Genomic DNA, 15,009 nt, shown 5'->3' with positions numbered 1-15,009 from the left:
GGGTACACGCATATGGTGCCGGTGGCGTCCGCTGCTTCTCATGGGGAGAAAGCTCCGCGCTCACCGTCTTTGATGCGACTCCAACTCGCAGAGCTCCCACGGAGTACAGCCAGGTTTAAAAAAAAAAATGAAAGATTAAAAATAAATTCATTTTGTCTTTTCTTACAACACGAAATGGTCTAACTTTAATTTCTGCTGGTCTTGGCACACAGTTAGGATCATCAATGTCATTTTGTCCCCAAAATATTAGAAAAAAAATCATCTGCAGATATGCAAGTTAGTGGGTGCCGCACTGTGAATATGCAGAGCGTAATTCTGGTTTGAAGTTGTAATAACACCAATCGCCATTAGATGGCAGTCTTGGTTGCATTTATCCTCCGCGACACTACATCTGAGTAGGCCTAATGTTTTTTTTGCAGAACATATATCAATACTTCAATACTAACATTTTGAGTGAGTTGATTTCTTTTGGTGGGGAGGGGGGTATGTACAAAATGATGACATACTATATGAGGAGCCTGTATTTTGTAAACAATTATTGAAAAAGTGTTCCCGGAATAACTCGGCAAGTCGCCCACCGGAGCAGCGGAAGGTTTCTTCCCAGTCGGAATTAGCAGCGAACTCGCCCACGTTCCCTTCTTTTCACTCAACCTGAAGTCTCATTACAGCGTTCTTAATTCTCATCCATAGAAGCTGTGCACTGTTCACGATTTGCAATTAAAAAGCACTCAAGCCTGCTGTAAATGGTCAGAATCGGAAAATGATGTTTTATTAATGCCCGAATTGATTTTCCCTCCCCATCGCCGCGGTTCGTCCATCATTTTGTCGGCCCCACAGTTCTGGGAAAGTCCTAATGTGATTGGACTTGTGCTGTGATGGATGATTTGAATAGAAAAGCAGGGAAATGTTTTCTGTGCTTTTTATTTTGAGTTGGAGAAGAAATGATGAGGACATTTTTATAAATGGCTACTTTTCAGTTGCCCTTTGCGGCGATGAATTATTGCAGCACGTTCGGGGTAATTTGTGATTACAGGCGAACTGTGAGAGCGAGGGGCCTCCTCGTTTTTGCGCTCAACTACAGAGCGTGAAATTGTTGGTTCGTCTTCAGCTTTTTTTTTTCTCTGTGGGAGGAAACCCACTATGGCCTCTCGACCCGCCCTGATAAAATCCTTCATTAAGCTGTTTTGTCCTGGTTGCGTTGATGCCTTCGCCATAGATTGAAGGCGTTGCAAGGAAAAGCGAGTGTTGTTGTTTTATATTTGGCCATTTTATGATGAAATAGCTCGTGACGCAAAAGTGGTGTTCGCCTTTTTTGGGGGGTTTTGAACATTGTAGTTAATTTTAAGTGGAGCCTTGCTTGCCACCTACTGGTGAGTGGAATAGCTGAGGAGAGAGTCTACAGAAAAATCATAAATGGGGAAAGAAAATCGTTACTTTTGGTGAGGATGCTATTTAAAGAAAAGCAAATGACACTGAACGGCTGTGTAAATGTCAGCTCCCCTCCCTCCATCTAGCTAACCTGAAGTAACCTTCTGTTTTCACCTCCAGCTGAGGCGTGCTTGCTGTCTTCGTTGTGCTTTGCGTTCAGGGGTTTTCTTTTCAAAAACAACTATGCAGACGTTTCCCCCAGAAAAACAAACGCACACCCCAACAGCAAGTCATTCAGAGCTTCATCACAGTCACTACTCCCCCCCCCCTCCCTCTTTCTTCTCCTCCTCCAAAATGTCTGGCTGCCCCCCTGTGGGCAGAGTGCGCAAGGACACTTTGCTCTTGTTTTTCCTGGTGACACACATTTTGCTCGGTTGGTGGGAGATAACTGGGTTATGTCTCATTGTACTTTTTTGTCTTTCCGGAGGGAAAGAAAGAAAAAATGAAGTGATGGAATTGAGTGATGCAGGCGAAGGCATCATATGGGCAAGGGTGCATGTCAAGAGTGGGCTGAGGCCGTCCGTCTTGTGTATGCATGAGTGAGAAATGCACAAAATTGGTACTAAAATCGTTTTCTTTCATACTATGATGCATTTGGTTATCTAAATTTGGTTATTTTCATTTTGCTGGAGGCTTTTGCTCGCCCAGTCTGAGCTCCAGTCATCTACTGGGAATATTCACATACTGTTGAAAGGAGCTTTGTCAAAACTAAGGTCCAATGAAGAGATATAGTACATGACGATGTTTTAAAATCTGTGCATCCGTTTTGTTTGCATCGAAAGCACATTTGCAGCATTCTATGGTTTAACGCTAGAGGGCAGCACAGTACATAAAGTAGCCAAGTGCACTCACCAAGAGGATGCTGAACATTTGCCTCGCTTCCTTTTTCTAAAAAAAATCACTCACGTGCATTCTTAAAAAGATGATTTACGTGATATTTTCTTTTTCATTGCTATAAAAATAGTGCACCCAAAGTATTTTATGCTAATGCTAAAATCACCTCAACTCTTTAAATCATGTTGATCCCTTCGTCCATTTTGTGAAGCTATCCCGCCCAAATATCACAAAATATGAAGAATCATTATAGCCTTAAATATATATGCGCTTCGGGGAACTAATGATGCTTCAAAACCATCATGAAGCCAAGCAATCAAGCTACTAGCGTAATTACTTATTGTGCGCCCTCAGCGTGACCTGTCGAGCTCAAACCCCCAAACACACACGCGCGCACGCGCACACACATACACACACACACTTGCACTCGCTGTCTCCCTGCAAGCTGACCCCCCCCCCCCAGCTCCCCCCAACTGGGATGCGCTGTTGTGGCTGTAAAGGTCAAAAGGTCAATGAGATTGTTGCACTCTGGGGGATTTCATGAGTAAAAAAAGGAAGGGAGCTCATTGGCATTAAAAAGAAACAGGACCGTGAAGTGTACCCCGATTCTGGCAGGAATATTGAAGAATAATTACATTTGCTGGCTGATTTTTCGATGATTGTTCAATGAGGCTCAGTAATAGCTCGAATGCTAGCTCGCAGTTGAGAGGTTCTGAGTTTGAATTTCTTTTGAGGACGTGTAAATAAATGCATGAATGATATTTTTTTTGTTTTGTGCTGCCCGTAAACATTCAAGTGAGCGAATGAGCAGTTCTGACTGTAAACACAGCAATCGTAACCCTGTTTGGGTTAGCGAGGACATATTTTGGAGAATTTTTGTGCCAGTCCATTTGTCATTTTGTGTCCCGTGGCTGTAATATTTTGGCATCTGGGACCATAAGTGGGTGACCTTATGTCTGCCTGGCAACGCGCCTGGAAACGGCAGGTGGAAATGTTCCCACTCCTTTGCGGCCACCTGCCAATTCTGGAGCTGAGATTTTTTTTTGTCTGGGAGTAAGTTTTGCCGTGAAGTGACGTCGACCTTGGCAGTTCTTTTCCTCTCCACCTGCCAGCAGTTGTGCTCTGAATGGACTTTTCTCAATGAAAGCCTTCACAACTGGCGTCTTTTGAAACGTCACCGCCCCGTGAGCGATTCTGGAGGATTTCTGGTACGACCGCCATTCGTTTGCAAATGTACCCAGCACCCCCCCACCCCCTCTCACTCCCCATCCCAATCCTTTTTCTCACCTCTCCTTATCCATCTCTCCTGTCCTTCTCGCAACCGCCTTATTGGTGGTCGCCTAGCAACGGCATGATCATTTGGCATAATGTGCCCCCCCCCCCCCCGAATGCACGTTGGGGGCTGCGAGTCAGCATCCCCCCTCCACTGACATCACCGCTTTCCAATGCTGGTGGCTGCATTTGAAGAGAAAGAAAACAAGGGAGGGGAGAGAAAGGGGAATTTTACGGGTCCCCACTGGCTATGTGTCCCTGGAGGCTTGTCACCCCCGCCCCCCTTCATCAATTGCCCCATATGGTCTCTAACCCTCCATCTCCAGGTTAAAGACACGTGCGCTGCAAATGAAATTGACAGGCACATGCTGAGGCAGCCTCACGGTGGCGGCAGGACCCGGCCAGGCTCCCGATGATGCCGCGTGTGCTCGCACGAACGCAAAGATGGCTTCCGTACGCTTTGCCAAGCTGTTGGCTCTGACTTGAGCATGGCGGTCGGCAATTTTAAATAGGACACCTATCATTTAGTTCTCCCTTTCTTGTCATTTGTGTTAATCCGTTGTTAACTTGTGAATCGTTAAGCTCTCTTTTGGCAAAGTTACATGTCTTGGTTGGACTTTTTGGTGTTTAAATAAACAATATGTAATTCTCTTTCCCATTTGTGACGTTCCTAAACATTGTGCGCACAAAACATGAAAACGTGCGTGTGCGTACGTGCATGTGTGTGCGTGAGTATGTGCGTGTGTGTGCCAGCTGTAGCTTTCATTCATTCTCTCTCACACACATTGACATGGTTTCCGAGACCCATGTGTATGGTGGAGCTGCGAGGGAGCATTTAGGAGGATGGAGTGAAACCGAAGGTGGTTGCCATGGCAACCACTACCCTCGCACCCGCCCTCCATTCTCTCTCTCCCTCTCCGCCTCCCTCGTTCCATCCACCTCTGCTGGCGATGCTGGCGCCGCTCTTCCTTCCAACCCGGTTTGTCCTCACCTCTCGACTCACGCTGCCACCCGAGGAGGAGGAGGAGGAGGCTCCTCTGCCTCACTTTGAAGTCAAGAGCACGAGAGTGAGCGCACCTTAGCAGGACAGCAGCCCCAAGGAAGGACAAACAGGATCTTGGCAGCAAACAGCCAAAAGAGAACCTACGCTTCTCCGTTGTCCTTATCAAAGGAGGGCATTTTTCTTCCCTTTCCCCCCCTTTCCTTTTCTACCCCGATTTTTCCCTCTGAGATCCCGGGGTTTGTCCCCCGCAGCCACCGTTGTCTAACTTCTCCGGGATCTCAGGTGAGGCGCGCGTGTTGCGAGTGCCCTCGGCCGCTTCATGGCTCACGCGGCCTCCCAGCTGAAGAAGAATCGGGGGGAAGTGGATGTGAATGCGTTGGAGGACGAGAAGGAGAAGCGGAGGAAGAGCAGGAGAGCCACGTCCCGGGAGCAGAAGAGAAAGGTAAAGGCAGTATCGGTACCGGCTGGTGGCTCAGCGGTGGCAGACGTCGCCGCCGGCATCACTGGAGCGTGACTTTCTCGCTTTGCTCTGTGTGTGTGTTGGAGTCTTGATATCAGGCGCTTGGAGGTCACCTCAGCGTACACGTTTCCATCTCAGCACGTTTCTGCTAATCATACAATGTGGAGCCACGCGGGCCATCTCAATTCACGGCTGACCTTGAGTGGACCGAGGTGTGCGTGTGTGTACGCTGGCATGCACTTCACTTTTTAATGTGTGACTCTTCCGACGTGATCATAAAAAGTAAGGGGTTCTCACACTTTCTCAAAATGCGTCATGGGACAATTTTGATTAGGTAGCAAATGTGTAAGCAGTCAAGAACATTTTCCAACTTCATGTTTGTCTGTGTTCTTCATAATCAGTTCGAAATTTAGGGCTGCTTGTCACGCTTATGCTGCCATTTATTACCGTCTTTTTCCGTGCATAATGCGCCCCCGTGCATAATACGCACCCTAAAAATGGCATGTCGATGCTGGAAAAAAGCCTGTACCCATGTATAATACGCACCCAGATTTTGACTCTTACTTAAGTCCGTATACGTAAAATTATTTCAGAAAAAAGATCATCTTTGGGAACAACCGGATGTTATTCTGCCGGTCAGTATCACTGCGCATGCGCTAGCAAACTCGATAGCGAAGAAATGTTTCGGAATTGTGTAGGGTACATTGTGACAGCAAACGAGCAGGTGAACGAGCAAGCGTCTGATACGAGAGCATTGTGTTCGTATGGAGCGTGTTTGAAGTGAACAGCAGAGAAGAAACGAACAAGGCAAAGTATTGTGAAATAAAATATTACCTGTAATACGCATTTTGTTATTTGCTGATTGTATTAAACTCTCGCGTTCATTGTCAGTCAAGAAGAGGACTATTATTAATTTATTAATTTTTCAAGAATTGTTGTACCCATGCATAATGCGCACCCCAGATTTTAGGACAATAAATTAATTAAATTTTGCGCATTAAGCACGGAAAAACACGGTACTATTTTTTTTTTTCCCTGGGTGAGGAATCCAATGATGGGGCTTTATTTTCAAGTCTGTAATGTAGTTCACAACTCCAGGGGCAGGCATGACTTAGTTTTGGTCCTTTTTTCTGGTGTACACAGCTCGGCGTAGTTTAGAATGCACCTTTTGCGCCGTTGAGGGTGTGCACACAGCCGACCTCTCATTACCTTTCAAATTGCCGTGAGCGCCCTTGATACGGTGGAGGAAGAAATTAGCTCAAGTCCAAGTCGATCAAAGTACACGTAGTTTGTTCAATTGAGTTTCAAGACTGGATAGACTCACGCACCTACTTATCAGGCACCTAGCAAATATTTAATCAATTGTCCTTTTTAAAGCATTGCTTTCCTCTTGCTACGCTTGTCCTATACCTGAGGCTTAGACGTGACATCCTGGCGAGAAGGCCGTTCAATAACCGGAAGAGAAAAAAAAACACAAAGATCAGCACAGATGGAGTAATTGAATGAGATAATAATGAAAAATGCTTGATTTTGTGAGCGAGAGTGCTGAGTGGATTTGTTTTTGCAGGTTCTTTCCGTGTATGTGATGCCATGCATAATGCACAGCGGCTGATTTATTGATGAACGCGCTTTTCATATGATGGAGAGGACGCACGTGAGCCGCCTAGCGCACACAATATGGACACCCGAAACAGAACTTGTCATAAGGACAATGTCACAAGGAGTACTAGTAGCAGACAGTTATCAAGTAGTTTGCAGTAGTGTAATGACAGTGGAGTCGGATGGAATCTTTTTTTTGTGCTCTGACCCCGAAGGCTCATGCTGGCTCACGATGACATTTACTGTACTCTGCTGTGCCACCGGGGTTCCTCGGTTTTAAATTATGCTGCCGGCATTGTTATTTGACCTCAACATCAACAACAAGGGAACAAGTCATCAGGGCCCTCATCAATGTCCCTTGCCACAACAGCAGCACCACTCGTATCAAAAAATGAGCAGCGATATCTTAATATGGTACAGCTCGTTGTTGTAATGTGGATAATGTGATTATTTGGACACTTGTCAAGTGTGTCCTCATTTGGGTCGCTCATCCCAGCAGAGAGGTCAAACTAAACGTAAACCAAAGACAAGTACACTTTGCGGATTTACAACAACCATCTATCTTAATGTGAATGCGTTAGTCATTTTAGTTATTTTAGTCATTACACTGTATGTCTTTAGATATACTATTTGCATCAGCCCCCCAAATAAATAAATAAATAAATAAATAAATAAATAAATAAATACTCCAAAGCACTGTCCATTATCTCACCTTGAACAAACTAACTAACTAACTAACTAACTAACTAACTAACTAACTAACTAACTAACTAACTAACTAACTAACTAACTAACTGAATGAATGAATGAATGAATGAATGAATGAATGAATGAATGAATGAATGAATGATCCAAAGCACTTTGTCCTTTATCTCACCTTGACTCGGCTTATTATTAGCTCCAAATGTTCTGCTGCTACACTGCAAAGTCATCAGTCACCCGAGCGAGGGAGTGAATTTGTCAGTTGTCGTTGGGAAAAGTTTCTGGGTGTGCTACCTCCTCCTCTTGTTTGGTGGCCTTCCAACTCTTTCTACGTCCTCAATGAAGGCTGCCAAAGTCGGAGAGAAATGAGAAAGAATTGACAGATGTAGTTACAACAAGGAGTAAAGGGCGTCATAACAGCTGAAAAGTATTTTTTTCCACATATTCACAATGATGTTTGAGCTCAACATGAAGTCCAGGTCAGGTAACGGCAGAAGACAAAAGTCTCTTATATCATACTGCAGCTGCCGTGACTAACATCTTTGCATCAACCTGCTATGAGTAAGTGCTTCTCACTGACAAAATGGCCAGTGTGGCGGGCTAGATTTGAGCAGTGGAATTGATATCTGCAGTCAAAATGTAGCGATGGATTCTTAAATGAGCTTGCGTGACGTGTTTTGGATGAGGCCTGCTGCTTTTATCAGGCACCACTCACTCCGCTGGCGGGCTAATGGAGACCTGGATGGCACATGCCAAATATTGAGCAGCTTTTTGTGTGTGTGTGTGTGTGTGTGTGTGTGTGTTTGTGCTTGATGTTTGGATCACCCTTCTCTATTGCCCGAGCGCTAAAGTTTACGGAGAATCGGGAAACGTGAACGACCATTTCAAGGGCCAAGGAACAAGACGAGGAGACGTAATGCATGCTGTTGGGATCAAGCCTTTCCCTCTAAAGCCAACATTTGCAAGACCTTGGCTCCTCGTCGGAGAATGTCAATGTTTAAATTGGTCGTCAGCCCTCAATCCCGATGGCAAGAGTGTCAGTAAGAAGCCTCTTCTTGTCCCCGGAGGGACAAATAAACAGACTTCCGGCAAGGCGGTGGGCCAAGATTGAGCCCGTTGAATCCATTTGCCTCCTATTTGTCGCTTTGTCACTTTTTTCATCCACTTACCAGTGTGGCCGAAACAAAGCCGCCACAAGTGTTGCATCTCATCCGCTCCTCCTCTTTCTCCTCTTCATTTTCCCACATCAAAGATGGAGGTTAATGAATTCGGTGCTAATTGCGTCGGCTGTGGAAACTCTTCCCCGTGTCACAGAACGCTTGTATCCACATCGCCGGCAGCTTGACGGTCGTCGAGTGTGGCGAGAGATGGTAAACCTGCTGATCCCAATTGCAGTCATTTTGATGAACTTAGTATATTCTAAGGAAGTAGCGCCGTTACCATTGTCAAGCTAGTCCCTGTTATTCCCTACATGTTTTCTGAAGGGCATCTTGTACAAAAGATTGTTCTAATTATTGATCCATGTCTTTTGGGGTTCCTGCTATTTGGGTCAGGGGAATGCTGGGCCCATCTTAAATTTTCCTCCAGGAATAACTAGAAGAAGAGAGTAGATAAGCTCAAATAAAAAGAGTGGAAGAGAGAAAGACAGAATGGTGGCAAGCCTGAAGGTCACTTGAAGGTGAGAAGCGCCTTTCCTTGCATGTCCTCCTCCTCTCTGCGTGAGCGCTTAGTCTTCACGCTTGCTCTGACGATGTGATGGCCTGATTCGGTACCGCCAAACGGGCCTTTATCCAACCACTGGACTAAATGGAATCGAGCCTCTGTAACTGGAGCTGAGGGCTATTTAAATAATATTATTGCTTAGTTTTAATTATTTTATTTATTTTTATTATTTAATTTAGGCAGCTCGGTGGAACACTGGGTAGCACGTCCGCCTCACAGCTAAAAGGGTGCGGGTTCGATTCCACCTCCGGCCCTCCCTGTGTGGAGTTTGCATGTTCTCCCCGGGCCCGCGTGCGTTTTCTCCGGGCACTCCGGTTTCCTCCCACATCCCCAAAACATGCTTACTACTGATTGAAGACTCCAAATTGTCCCTAGGTGCGAGTGCGTGTGCGAGTGGTTGTTTGTCTCTGTGTGGCCTGCGATCGGCTGGCAACCGGTTCAGGGTGTCCCCCGCCTACTGCCCGATGACGGCTGGGATAGGCTCCAGCACTCCCGCAACCCCTGTGGGGACTAAGCGGTTCAGGAACTGGATGGATGGATGGATGGATATTATTTAATTTTATTTTTCAAAAGTCTGCAGGCCAATTTCTCCAGTTTTGCATTTGCGCTGTGTTTGCATAACTGGCTGGTGACACTCGGAACGAGATAATGCTCATTCTACGCACACTCACGCGCCCCCTGGGAATCATGCCTGCTGGCCTTGATAATTAATTTTTTTTTACTTTTTGGTCCCCCGCCACCACGAGGCCGTGTCCTGGCCCCCCCCCACTTAACCGCCTGCCACTCTGATGTCACATGCGCAGATAATAATAAGAATGTAGCCACCTAGCCACATGGCAACCATTTTGAAAATTCATTCATGTTGACAACTGCCAACTTTTTATTGGTTCCATCATCCAGCCTGGACTCGTCTACTTTTGACCTCTGATCCTAGTGAAGGGCCTGGTGGTGACCCCCCGCTCCCAAGTAAACTGTGGAGCAGAGGAAATATGCTGCGTTACGACAAATCAATGGTAATCACACCTCTTCACAGTGAGCGCTCACACGTGGCCATAATGTTGTCGCCTGCTTCGGGGTGCTAATCATGAAGAAATCCAGATTCATGTTGAGCGGAAGAAAATATCCCTGCACTTTGCTCTCTAATGAAATTCCAAACATAGACGCTCCCTAAACAAGTCTCAACATGAACGGAAAACTCATTTGACTCTTTTTTGCATTCATTTTGTTTTTTTTAAAGTGTGAAGCACGGAAGCCCTTCTACAAGGTCCAGCTAATAGTCTCATTTATAACACAGGCTTTGTCATAACATAGGCTGCGTTTGTTCTTCTGTCTTGAAGGCATAAAAATCCATTGCACCCTAAGAAGGTCATTTCTCATAAGAATGGACCCTTTATTTTTATATGTAGTAATTATTTTTCTCATAGAAAGTAATTTGCATGGGCTTGGCATTTTTTTTAAGCCCCAAGTTTGGTGAAATCATCAGCTTTGTCATCTCCTGGCCACTACAGTCTTCCAGTTGCGCGTCCCTAAAAGCGATGATGTCATCTGAAAAGGTTGATTGGCGCTCCAAGCTGGGATTGGTATTCTTTATTTTGTACCAGACGTGATCAGGGATAAAAACAAACCTTTAAGCAAATCGTTTTTTTACGAGTGCACTGGAGAAATGCCGTGCAATCTGTTTACAAGAAGCTTGCATTCTTTACAAAGCGTTTCTATAAATCTACTACAATCTAAAGAATTTCTTTAACTTGACTGATGGGTATTGTTACTAAACCATTGGCTTAGGTGGCGTTGAATGGTGCTATGCGCTCTGTTTGTACACGTTAATGTTTACCCCTCAAGGCTAGAAAGTGAAATCAGGGTGGGCTAGCCCATGTTTGAGCCGATAGCAGCGTAGCATCATATGACAGGGGTGTCAAACTCATTTTTTTCGCAGGCTGCATTGTAGTCATAGCTTCTTTCGAAGGGCCATTATGACTGTCAACCCAAATAAATGTATGAGCAACTCATATTATATACAGTAAAAGCCACAAAACAAACTGACAAATAACTCGTTTTCAAATCAGACGAGTAAAAACTGGTCAAATATTTAAAAATATATATATTATTAAGAGTGAAGACAATTTGCAATTCTAGTAATGACACACAAATTTGATGCACAATTTATCTTTGCGGGCCACATAAAATGATGTGGCGGGCCCTATCTGGCCCTCGGCCCTTGAGTTTGACATCGATGTCATATGGGATGCGTTGTTTTTTTTTTTCTTTTATTTCAGGCAATTGGTAACCGAGTACAAATACTTTTACAGGTATCTGTCGGTACATCTGTTTACAGCTAGTCTCAACAAGTTTCATATTTCAAATTCTAGGTGGAGTAACAGCTGCGTCATCGTAGAGGGAATCCTAAGTGCTAACTTCTGTAGCATGTGTAGCTTGGACGTTAGCGTCCCCGTTTCAAATATGAACATCATTTTCACAAAATGTCCAGCATGTTGTTTTAGAGTTGTGCTTTAAGCGTCCACTTTTGTCACCGGTCAGAATGACGTTTGAAGGTGACAAAATAATTTGAGTTTGACAAGTTGATCGTGGCGCCACTGCTGACGAGGTGACTGTCACAGAGTGTGTGTTTGCGTAAGTGTGTGTATGTTGCTGACGGGCATGTTGTCAGCTGTGTGTCAGCTGTGTTGACACTCATGGCTTACTTTTGACTTTTTGGCACCTTGTCCCTAGACAGCAAAAGCTTAAATCCGCCGTTTGGGAAAGCACACCCCAGCATAGAATGCAGAGGCACTTGCGTAATTGACCATAATTGACTGTAGCCATCAGTCAAGGTTGAGGGTGTCTGGTCGGCCATTTTGTTTCCCTTGACCTTCATGAAAGGGTCAGCCAATGCGTCCTCACGCTGCGATAGGTGGCCTTACAATCATGTCACTTGTAGATTTTAAAGTAAAAGTGCTGCCGCCCACAATATGACTTGACTGTTTGGAACGGACGCCACGTCCGCCTGCCACAAGCTATCAGCTTCATCTTCCACGCCCGAAACAAAAATTCACTTCGTCGGGCTTTACTCTCATGCTCCTTTTTGATTGACACGAACTAAATGATGTGCTGTTGTATTTTGCAAAAATATTGCTGTAATTATTAATGTCATTTTCCTGACACCTTCATTTCACATCAATGTCGTCATTCTGTTCTTGGCCTGTTGTCAGAAGGATGAGAACATGTTCCCAAAATTTAACATGTTTACTCCGCATATGTTTGCTTTGTGCCCCGGTGACCGTGTGTTTGTGCGTTTGTGTTTGTGTGCACATATTTGCGTATTGTGTGAGGTCTGAAGGGGCCAGATGGCTCCAGTCTGGTGTTCCATACCTGCCAAAGATCCGGTGAAAGCGGTCAGCGTGGTTCTTGATTCTGTTCGGTCCAAAGTTATTTTTGTGTTCTGAGATGACGTCTTGTATTGTTGGTAATGATGCTGGAACTTGCTTCGTGTAAGAAAGTATGAAGTATGAGAAAAACAGTTTGTTGCTTTTCAACAATATGAAAACATCTTGGCTTTTCTTCTCGAAGTTTCCCTGTCTGTAGAAGCATCTCTCTCTCTCTCTCTCTCTCTCTCTCTCTCTCTCTCTCTCTCTCTCTCTCTCTCTCTCTCTCTCTCTCTCTCTCTCTCTCTCTCTCTCTCACACACACACACACACACACACACAAACACACAGACACACACGCACGCACACACACACACGGTTATAAATATATCCATAGATCACAGTTCCCCTTGCGTGTATCCAGCAAACATGATTACGTTTCAAATGATGACATTCGAAGATCATTGAGTGGTTTTATTTTCCTCCCTGTCTGAACACTAATAAAATTACAGGCAAAAAAGACGACATTCATCTTAAGGACATTAGAATGCACGGCACTCAGCGGAGTGGTCTCATTTACACGAGCGCCATTCATTTGGATGCAAAGGGATGAACATCACATTTTTTGGAGAAAGTCTCCCGTAGTCTCCAAAAAGACCTCAAAGTTTTTGTTGGTTGTCACTTGAAGGGCTCGGGAAAATATAGTTAAATATGGTGGTGCCTTGAAAGCAGCCCCAAAAATGCACATTACTGTGTCGGCTTGTGATGTCCGAAATGACCAGCAGAGTCCAGTGTTTGACTGTTGGATGAACTCAGAAGCGCGCTGAGGACCATGCACGAGGTTGGTCATCAATTTGACTTGATGCCAGATCAAGCTCATCTCTCTGAGCTCATTTTTTTCGCTGCTACTTTCTCACCGTTGTCTTAGTGTCGTAGCTTGATTCATTTATTTTTCCTCGAAACCCTCCCTGACCTTTTCGAGGAACACCCCACCCCCCTCCCACGTGCAAGATTTTTTTGGCAGGATGGTGATGGAGGGCCTTTGGCAATTTTTGCTGACTTGTTAATCTCTCATATTTAAATTTTTGACATTCACATGATACCGTGTGAATGTTCCGTTGTCTATTTGCCCCCTGTTCAAATTGATGGAAAACAAATCTGAGGTCGACCGGCGTCCCTGTAGATCGCAGCATGTCTATCTACTCCTTCCCACTGGCATCTTCCTCACTCACTTCCTCTCCTCGGTCCCAGGTGACGGGAGGGAAGCCATGCCCTTGAGCGAGCAGCAGAAGCAGTAAATCTTCTTCATGATGTGTGTGTGCGCGACACACACACATACTCAGGTAGCCCGCCTGCAGAATGACCACGGCGAGATGCTTTACTGCTCCTCCGAGATGGCTGAGCTTGTCTTTTGCACGGCGAGAGCGAGCGTATTAGCACAGGTGGACCAGACTTTGGAGTTATTGGTGGGTTGTGACAAGCTGGGAAGAGTCCTGCGGCAAAACGCTCGTTCCAAGAAAGACGCGTCTGCTCTCTGATTGAATTGCGATGGTGGAATTCAGAGCATGTGGCTCCAATTGCGAGGGGATTTGTGAACACAAATAAAACACAATCACATTTTGGGGGGAAATTGAAATAATAATCATTACAGAATATTTCATTGCAGGCACACATTTTCCAGTAAATAACAGAAATAGGCCTTTGTGGTTCGATACCACTTGTTTTTCTATACGCACCAATCGAGCAACAGTACCGCTGGAACTTTTGAGATCTGAAATTTAACTACAACTGGCGCGACAAGAATAAAATGTTGAGTCCGGACTTCGGAGTGCACCAGCACACTGTTTCCCTGTAAGTCGTCCTCTTCTACTCGAGCCTCCCCCATCGCCATGGCAACCCTGCATTCTTTTTTTTTCTTTTTTTTTGCTACACAAGTCAAGCTGCTCATTGCGGCTCTAGTGTGAACGGGGGTGCCTGTGATCCACCAATCACGCGCCCGAGACGCCTCCTCGGGAGTCCGAAGCATCTGTGCCTCCCCCGGTCAGCTCGCGGTCTCCTCTCGCGTCTCACTCTCCTTCCAAATGTCTCACAACGGCGCTGACTAAGAGCGCTGAAATGTACCCGTGATGCAAGTGGCGCCTTTCCACTGAAACACTCACACCGGTGATATGCTTAACAGATAGTGCACTACGTGCAAATAAAAAGATCAAGAACCATGAGCGGGGTATTTTTTCTTTACGGCACATTTAAAAGCAAATAAGAAAAGTATACAGTAGTTGCGTGCATTTTAAAATCCGGTTTGAAAAACATTTCCACTGGCTCTTTAGCATCTTATTCTATTGGTGTGCAGCATAACAACTAATTGATGATGCACCGTGTTTGCTTTGACCTAAGTCAGGTGACCTCAAGACAGACTCCTTCAGAATTTCGTTATTATATTCTTTCTTTCTTTCTTTCTTTCTTTCTTTCTTTCTTTCTTTCTTTCTTTCTTTCTTTCTTTCTTTCTTTCTTTCTTTCTTTCTTTCTTTCTTTCTTTCTTTCTTTCTTTCTTTCTTTCTTTCTTTCTTTCTTTCTTTCTTTCTTTCTTTCTTTCTTTCTTTCTTTCTTTCTTTCTTTCTTTCTTTCTT

General features: G+C 44.9%; 1 protein-coding gene across 13 annotated transcripts in view; it reads left to right on the top strand.

Moving 5' to 3' along the window:
• LOC133158725 (ankyrin-3-like) overlaps window positions 1–15,009 on the top strand; it is a 69,736-nt gene that overhangs the window by 11,460 nt on the left and 43,267 nt on the right. The window lies entirely within an intron of this gene.

Source organism: Syngnathus typhle, linkage group LG8 (genome assembly GCF_033458585.1).
Source record: "Syngnathus typhle isolate RoL2023-S1 ecotype Sweden linkage group LG8, RoL_Styp_1.0, whole genome shotgun sequence".
NCBI classification, from domain to species: domain Eukaryota; kingdom Metazoa; phylum Chordata; class Actinopteri; order Syngnathiformes; family Syngnathidae; genus Syngnathus; species Syngnathus typhle.
This window is presented reverse-complemented; position numbering and strand designations above follow the sequence as displayed.